Consider the following 9264-nt stretch of genomic DNA (forward strand, 5'->3'; position numbering starts at 1 on the left):
GTGTCAGAAGTGGGATACTGCCAACCAGGTGAGTAAATTATTTTAATTTATAATTTGATTGGTCAGACTTCCGCCTGGTTGGTAGTAATTTCAAAAAGAAAAGAGACCCAGTAAATTCAGGTAAACCTCGTGTGGAGGCACGGGACGTAAGGAACCTCGTAGACTTTTTAGAGATTAGATTAGACCTTTTAGACTCTTGTTTACAGGACGAGACGGGGCTAGTAGAGCCACGGGATTGGGCTGGTAAACCTCGTAATTTGTTTACGGGACGGTGAGCCTCGTGAAGACGCTCCAAGGGGGAGAACTGTCACGAGAAGAGCGCGCTTTTAATCTTTGGTTCCTTCGTGCAGCCACCATGGGGGGAAAATAGTATTATATTAATTGTATTATATTAATTGTATTAATTGTATTATATTAATTGTATTATTGTATTAAGGTACCCGGACCCCGAGAAAAAACCCACGGGATTGGTGGTTTAGCATTCTACACAGATTCTAGACAATTTGGCCGGCTCAGTTTTGATTTATCCTCATCCAGGTATTTGCAATCTCTGGGAGCTGTGTAATGTATCTTTAATTGTTTTAGCATTTATATAAGGCATTACTGGATATGCACAAAATAATGAAACAACAAATCAGTACTCTGGACATGAACAGTCAGAACTGTGTTCCTGGTTCCAAAATCCTTATTTCCCTTATAAAATCCTTATAAGATGCAAATTAAAATGATTTACCTAAAATTTGAATGATAATTAACAATGATATATCCCAGGTACTTTTTATTCAATAAACTTTAAGAATGAATACAAAGCTTCAGTGTTTGACAAAAAACTACAAAGTGTAAATGTTATGTGCTCTTTTATCATTGTGGGAATTGATTATAGCTCTAAATAAATATTGAAGGGTTTTTTTGAATCCGTATAACTATTTGTACGCCCATATACTATGTTTATTGAATCAAATCCGTATAAAATACGGACATTCTGTATATTGTGCATTTTAATCTCAACGAAAGCTTCACTGAATCGATTCTTTAGAACAAACTCGCATGCGTGTGAATCAATTTACTTGATTCACTCTTGATTCTTGACTCAGAAACTACGGAAACCTTATTTGTATTCAAATTGTAAACAATAATCACACTTTCATGCTGCATGAAATTAAAGTATGAACTTTCCTCAACCCATTACGTGTGCATGAACTCAACAAATGCCGTTGATGCGTCTGTATCGATTCGCTCGATCGAGTCATTTATGTTTCGTCCCGAAAAAGATCCGAATCGTTTGTGAATCTCATCACTGTTAGAAACCCAAGAGAAGAGATCCTCTTCCCTTAACATCATCAGAGGAAAAATCTGCTTCTTAATCAATTAGTTTCAGCGTTTGGTGAGTAGATCATCTGTATTTTATTTTATATTCCTTGTGTGTTGATAGTCCGAAACTTGTAACTGGAAGGTTATCAGGAAAGTCACGAGTGGTCCGCGAGCACTCTACAAGACTATTAATGCGTTTTAATAATTAATAGTGCAGCTATTAATGCAGTTTCATGTCTAGATCTTATAAATGATGGATACGAAGTTTTCAAAATAACATGAGAACTCCAGTTCCCATGATGCTTGTGAACTGGGCATGCGCACTGGATAAAAGAAAAAAGCTCTTTAGGGCAAAACTCTCGTCTCATCAGATTTGGGCAGTAATTCTATGCGTTCAGACCTTAAATAATGAAATAACTGTACAAGCAAATACAACACAAAAACCATTTTAAAACATTCACTTAAATTAAACAGACATGGTAAAAACAGAAGAAATATATTTAAGGCTTAGAGTTTGATTAATTCAGCCAAATCAAATATCACTTTCAGATTTGAAGATATTTATCAGGAATCACTTTTAAAATATTGAGTATTGTACCACTTCCTGTTTAAAGGCATAATAAAATGCATCAAATATATTTACCCTACGTGTGAATGGAAATGCCGAAAAGTTTAATGTTTAACCTAATGTTTAATGTTGATCTAAAACATTTTAAAACTGATCGTGTGGTGGTCTAGCTGGTGTAGTGGTATTTTTATTAATCATATGTAATTCTAACCTTTAAATATCCTATATACTCCTTTTTCTGACGCGTTTTAGCGAAATGTCTTGTCTGGGAAGCATGAAATTAGTTCAACAGCAAGCTAACCCGCTTTTTACTTCATTTTTGACATTTTTTGAATAATTGTCGTCCTATTATTATAAATAATATTTTGAATAATTGTTCTGTAGCAATATGCTTTGTCTCTTTTCTCAGTGAACATTGAGATAAGGGCTCCCAGACTGTTACAGATAGCTACCCCGATAGCAGAGGGTCGTTGAAACGACGTAGAGTTTTGGTCAGAATGGTCGGTTTCCGTCGTACGTCAGAAAATCAACGTTGAAACGGCGCCGTGAAACGTCGATTTCTCCGCCGTCTGAGAGGGTCGATTTATCATCGTTGAATCAACGTGGGTAAAGGTTGATCTGTCGACCGTCAGAGAAGGTTGAATATACGACGTTGAACCATCGTCACTTTTGCCGGCCAGTTTTCAACATTGGTAGGATGATCTAATTCTGGCCCGTAGCCAGGGGGGATCGGAAGGTTCGTTCGATCCCCCCCGCCGCCGCGACACCGCGCCCCGGACACACACGCCCCTCAAGATTACTCAAGATTTATTCATTTGTTCATGTCCGATGAATATACTATAAACAACTCATGCAAGAATAGCAGGCAAGGACACACAGAAATCTGCAATGAGCAGAGAAAATCATTATTTTTGGCACTCTCTCACAATAATAAATTTAATAAGTAATCTCTTTATATTATTAGGTAAATTCCATATACATAAAGTATCTCCTTTTCTTTCTTTAAACTTATTGCTACTTATGAGGCTAAGCTTAAACATGTTCCTCCTAATTTCGAACTATTGATATGAAATGCTCTGATTAACTGTTTGCTGAGTTTTAAACCTCCATACTTTTGCCTTTAAAAACCACAGAGGATATGGAATGGATAGGCTTTTAATGTATTTAGTTAACCATAATTTTTTTTCAGCAAGAAACAGTTAACAAACGTTTACTTGAATAACTTTTTGTTTATAAATCGGAGACTTGGTTTTATCTTTGTTTAACCATTAAGAAAAAAAAACTTCATAAATTATCATGATTATGATACATTGGCTTGTATAAGTATTCATTGTCCTTGAACCTTTCCGCATTTTGTTGCACTGCAACCTGGAACTTAAATTGACAAACTATTCATGTGCATCCTGTTTATAATAAGCAATACCTCTCTCTCTGGATCCATGTCATCCTACAGTCTCTTCTCGAGCAAGGCGTGGTGAGACACTTTACACAAGATTTACGTAAGATTAATGAATTGATCGTTTCTTCTGTAATATCACAGGTTCCTGCCATTAATGATCTCTATTCTGCCTTTTTTTCCACGCACATGAGGAGATAGCGTTTGGACTCAAGGTTTCATTTGACTCTCCTGCTGTTTTTTTTTTCAGCTGTAATTCATAACGTGCTCTGTGACCTTCTCCCTCCCTCAGGACTCTGTGGTCTGTGTGTTCTGGTGTCTGCTGAGTCACTCAAGACACTGACACTTGCGCCTGCTCCAACATCTGGTGCATAAGGGCTTTAAGGTTTCCAGAACCAAGCTGCAATATTGTATGGACACTTAAGTATTTGAACTTTTGAAGTTTTGAACTTTCTCAAGGCTGTCATTCTAGACACAAAACCTCCTCCACTGCAACATCCTTTGACCTGGACTGACGCTATGGTGGTCGCTTATCACTCCCTCAGAAGCACCCTTTGTTCCGCCCCTGGGTCACCTGCTCACTTCAAGCCCTTCCACCTCTATGCCTGTGAACACCGGGGCACAGCCTCTGGGGAGCGTGAGGGGGGGGGAAATGCATCATTGTGCGTTTTTATCCAAAACATTAGACATTGTTGCTCAAGGCTTACCTGTGTGTCTGGGGGCTGTCTCCGCATGTGCTTTGATGGTTTGATGGTTGCAAAATTGACAGACCCATTAAATTAATTAACAATCTCGAAATTCGTGTCACATCCTCTTTTGATAATGTAGGTCGCGCTCTCGCACGCCTCCTTAATTCTCGGGATGACACTTGGGATGACATTGATATTGGCTGTCTAAAAATCGTACATACTACTAGTATCAGGTCTGATCTCTTCCCTCCAGCCCTCTAGGGATCTTTATTGGTGGTTTTTGTTCTAAACCCTCAGACAATTCTTGTTTTATAATTTATAATATTATCACACCTCTGTGGTTATTCTGTGTGTTCAATCAATATCAGCCTGATATTCTGCATGAGACATACGCTTTTTTTTCTTTTTCATTTGATTTTTGTCATCTTGATTGTGGACAAATTCTCTAAATGGGTAGAAGTTTTTCCCTGTTCTCGAGAGAACACGAAGGTAGTTACTCGTTTTGATACCTACGGTAGTTATAATAATAATAATGATGATACATTTTATTTATAAGTGCCTTTCAAAGTACCTAAGAACACTGGACAGTAAAAAAGAAAAACAAACAATAAAATAACAACAATAAAATAATAAGAAATCAATAATAATTATTGTTATAGTTATGGGGTTTCAAATGCCATAGATTCCGACAAAGGTACCCCTTTCACCTCAAAAGTCACACAAAACCTTTGTAAGTATCTCTAAACTAAACTGGTGTTTTCACATTCCTCAATCCTCTGGTATCGTAGAACGTACTAATCGAACATTGAAAGACAAATTAATTAAGGTCATGCAGGACACAGGTTTGCTTCTGTAATCCATAATTCATTCTGGCTGAAATTCGTGTGGCACCAAGAAATTATTCTCCCCTGGAAAAGGGACTCCGGCTCCGGGTACCTCTGATTTGAAAATGCATATGGATGAGTATTCTGCAGCCCTTATAGATAAGTTGCATAAAATTTGTACCAAGGTCAATAATACAATATTATCTCCACCACACACCCCTTTCACGTGGGAGACAGGTGCTGGTGTGATGACTTTTTAAAGTAATGATTTGGACAATTGGGAAAACAATATACTGGGCCTGCAGACATAGTCGCCATTACTTTTACTGCTGTTTTAACTGATCTTTTTCCACAGTGGATCCATGCCACGCGATTGAAGAAGGGTCCATAACAAAGTTGTGTTACAATAACAAGTTTGCTGCTATTAACGCCTTTTGTGTCCCTATCTAGTCTCCCTCTGGCCAGTTTTCTCTCTCTCTCCATTTCTGAGCTCTGCACAGATTCGACTGAGAATCCTCAAGATGTTGTGAACAAAGAGGGGAAGAGATCTTGTGCCCCGTTTGGAACCAATCATCCTCACTACAACCATGACAGTCCTCATCACGGGTTTCGTGGCTTCATTGTTGCTCGGGGCAGGGCTACCCGCCCGAGCCTTCGTGACTGCTTCATCTTTGCTCGGGGCAGGGTTACCCGCCCGAGCCTTCTGGACCACTTCATTGCTCGGAGCAGGGTTACCCGCTCGAGCTGGACTTCATTGCTCGGAGCAGGGTTACCCGCTCGAGCTGGACTTCATTGCTCGGAGCAGGGTTACCCGCTCGAGCTGGACTTCGAGACAACATCTTCTGGACTAACTTCGCTAACTGGACTGCACAAGCGCACACCACACGAATGTGTTATGTCTTTCATCTGATGCCGTTTTCTACTATTATTACACATCTCTATGCTCTGAAACTCTGTATTCTTACAGGACTCTGTTCTCACTATAGGTCGATATGCCTTCTAATTTCATTTTTTCCCTCACTGTTTTAGAACAAATTACTCTGAAGGAAGTAGCGTGTATCTGGGAATTAAGAGGTTTTGAGTTTCTCTAAGCTCCGGTGAGGTGGGACGAGGGCTGATTGGGCATGCCCGCCCTCTGAGCACCAATATACGTCAAGAAGGGCAAAGATTAACTCAGGATTAATTCTCGATGTAATCACATATATGATCATGAGGTGATAATAGGATTTGATAATAGTGATACTCTTATCAAAGGGGGGGATTGTTAGGGTTATATAAGTATTATTCTTATTATTCTTATAAGTATTATTATTAAAATGGTGACAAAATTAAGAGTTAACTTAAGGTTCAGTTAAAAATGACCTTCTGTCTCGGCTGGACATTGTTTGGGAACATTTTGTTTATGAAATGTGTATTTTGAACAGAGAAGTGTCTGAAGGACCCACCAAGGTCTGTTTTAGTGTCAGATCGACCCACACACACTTTAATGTTGGATGTAATGGTAGCCTTATTGCTGAACAAAGAGTTAAGACTCTTATATTATATTTTTATAGTATATATTATAGTATATATTACTTATAGTACATTTTAGAGCTTTTTAAGATCCTTTATTATTTTGGACTATTGCATATACTATGGCAGTGATTTTAAACTGTTCCTGTGTAGCCTGACCTTCGTCCAGTGGAGAAGAACACTTCTTTGTTAGACCAAACATAGTCTTTGTTTAAAACATTGTCGTAAAAACATCTCACGCGCTTTGACATACGTAAATGAAATTGCTGAATTGCTGAAATATTATTTTGCTTATGATTGAAGGTTTCTTTCACACACATACATATGGAATTAAGATGTGATTTGCTGACCTAGCACATAGACACAGATATCAAAATGATGTCACTCACTCACACCCTCCCATAGACACACACACACACACCCCTCTCTGAGGTCACATACAAACACACACACATTTGACAGACACAATAGCCATTTGGAGAGATTATGATTTGTTATAAAAGGTGTTTGTAATCTTTCATCTTTGACGAAGTGACTGTGCGAATAAACTGGCATGTGAACAACTCAGGTGTTCCCTTGTCTGTTTCTCTCGTTCTATCATTCGTCCCGGATCCGAGGTGGCTCACGAAGGAATCTCGGGGTCTCTTTCTGGGTGAACCCCAACACTATGCATGACCCTTTCCCTCCAAACAGCCCTATCGCTCATCAGAGCTGGTAGTTCCTTGGACCTACATCATGTGTCATCACACAGTTGGTCAATGTAGGTCCTTTTAGGGTGGCCTTTAGATCTTCTTTCATGTGATGGAAACCATAGAATGGTGTCCCCGGCCAGTTCTTTACTGAGCCAGCAGTGACCAGCAAAGAGCAGCCTCTGTTGTTGGATAGAGTTGCTGATGGGAGGGATGTTTCTGTAAAGTTCTTTGTTGGTTGGGTGGTCGCTCCAGGATCAGTTGAGAGCAGCGCGAAGCATGCGGGTATATGCCCTGTCAATCTTCTCCAATTTCGATGTTAGGGTCCATGTGATCGAACCATACGTAAGAACAGATTCTACAGTTGCTCTAAAGAAGTTTCTCTTAAGCTCGTCTGGGAGGTCTGATTTCCAGATTTTCTCCATGCCATTTAGTGCTCCCCAAGCTTTCCCAAGTCTGATATTAACATCCTGTTCCGTTGAAGCAGTGTACTTGAAATCGTCCACCTGCTTGATCTTCTCACCACTCAGGCTTTTCATACCAGTAGATGCATCTTGATTTAGGCACATGAACTCTGTTTTCTCTGCATTGACGTAAAGCCCGAGTTCTTTAGCTAGTTTTTCAATGCTATGAAGGAGAGTGTAGCTTTCCCTAGGTGTGGGTGGAGCACAGAGGACGGCAGGACAGAGATCAGGTTCAACAAATAGTTTTATTGCTTCCACTTTTCAGGGAACACAATCTGTTTAACACAGACACACACACACATCAGGTGTCTGGTTCGGGAGAGATCTCCTCTGCTCTCGCTCTCCCTCCCTAAATAGGGCGCGGTCCCTGGGAAGACACACAAACACAGGTTAATTGCTCTCAGGTGAAGTGATTCTGCCACTTACCTTCCCTGACTCCGCCCTCCTGTCACAGACCGGTGCTTGACCACACCCCCGCTGCCACATACCCCCACCGCCCGACTCAGGCCGGGCAGCCGTCCGGCCCGCAGCCGACTACCCCCCCCCTTGACGGGAGAGGAAGTCCGCCACGACCATCTGCGCCCCTGGCCTGTGGACCACCTTGAAATTAAAGGGTTGGAGCGCCAGATACCAACGGGTGATCCGCGCGTTGGCATCTTTCATGCGGTGGAGCCACTGGAGGGGCGCGTGGTCCGAACAGAGGGTGAAAGAGCGCCCCAGCAGGTAGTACCGGAGGGCGAGGACCGCCCATTTGATCGCCAGGCACTCCTTTTCAATCGTGCTGTAGCGCCCCTCACGCACCGACAGCTTCCGGCTGATGTATAGGACCGGGCGATCCTCACCCTCCACCTGCTGGGACAAAACGGCCCCCAGCCCTCTGTCCGACGCATCCGTCTGTAACAAAAGGGAGAGAGAAGTCAGGGGAGTGTAAAAGTGGCCCCCCACACAGTGCAGCCTTTACCTCCGAGAAAGCCCGCTGGCACTGCTCCGTCCACTGGACCGGATCTGGCGCCCCCTTTTTAGTGAGGTCAGTCAGCAGGCTGGTGACGTCCGAATAATTAGGTATAAACCTACGATAGTAGCCAGCCAGCCCCAGGAACTGTCTCACCCCCTTTTTGGTCTTGGGCCTCGGGCAGGCCGCAATCGCTGCTGTCTTATTAATTTGGGGACGCACCTGCCCGTTGCCCAAGTGGAAGCCCAGATACCGTACTTCCACCCGCCCAATCGCACACTTCTTTGGGTTGGCCGTGAGTCCCGCCCGTCTCAGCGACCTAAGGACGGCCCTCAGGTGTTGCAGGTGCCACTGCCAGTCGTTACTATAAACGATAATGTCGTCCAGGTAGGCGGCCGCATAGGTGGCGTGGGGCCGGAGGACCCGGTCCATCAGCCGCTGAAACGTAGCGGGCGCCCCAAACAGCCCAAACGGAAGTGTGATGAACTGGTGTAAGCCGAACGGTGTGGAAAAGGCCGTTTTCTCCCGGGATAATGGAGTCAAGGGGATCTGCCAATATCCCTTCGTTAAATCCAGTGTCGAGTAAAAGCGAGCCGTGCCTAGTCGATCGAGCAGCTCATCAATACAAGGCATTGGGTACGCGTCGAATTTAGACACCGCGTTGACTTTTCTATAGTCCACACAGAACCGGACCGAGCCGTCGGCCTTGGGAACCAAGACCACCGGGCTGCTCCAGTCGCTGTGGGACTCCTCGACGATGCCCATTTCGAGCATGGCCTGAAGTTCTTCCCGAACCACCTTTTTTTTGTGTTCGGGTAGTCTATAAGGGCGGCTACGCACTACCACCCCCGGGGGTGTC

General features: G+C 42.7%; 1 long non-coding RNA gene across 1 annotated transcript; it reads left to right on the top strand.

Moving 5' to 3' along the window:
- Positions 1-1272: 1272 nt before the first annotated feature.
- LOC132869574 (uncharacterized) lies at positions 1273-6864 on the top strand. Its single transcript, XR_009650997.1, has 2 exons — positions 1273-1384; positions 3568-6864. It is a non-coding gene; the product is annotated as an uncharacterized LOC132869574 (long non-coding RNA).
- The last annotated feature ends 2400 nt before the right edge of the window (positions 6865-9264 follow it).

Source organism: Neoarius graeffei, chromosome 21 (assembly GCF_027579695.1).
Source record: "Neoarius graeffei isolate fNeoGra1 chromosome 21, fNeoGra1.pri, whole genome shotgun sequence".
Lineage (NCBI taxonomy): Eukaryota > Metazoa > Chordata > Actinopteri > Siluriformes > Ariidae > Neoarius > Neoarius graeffei.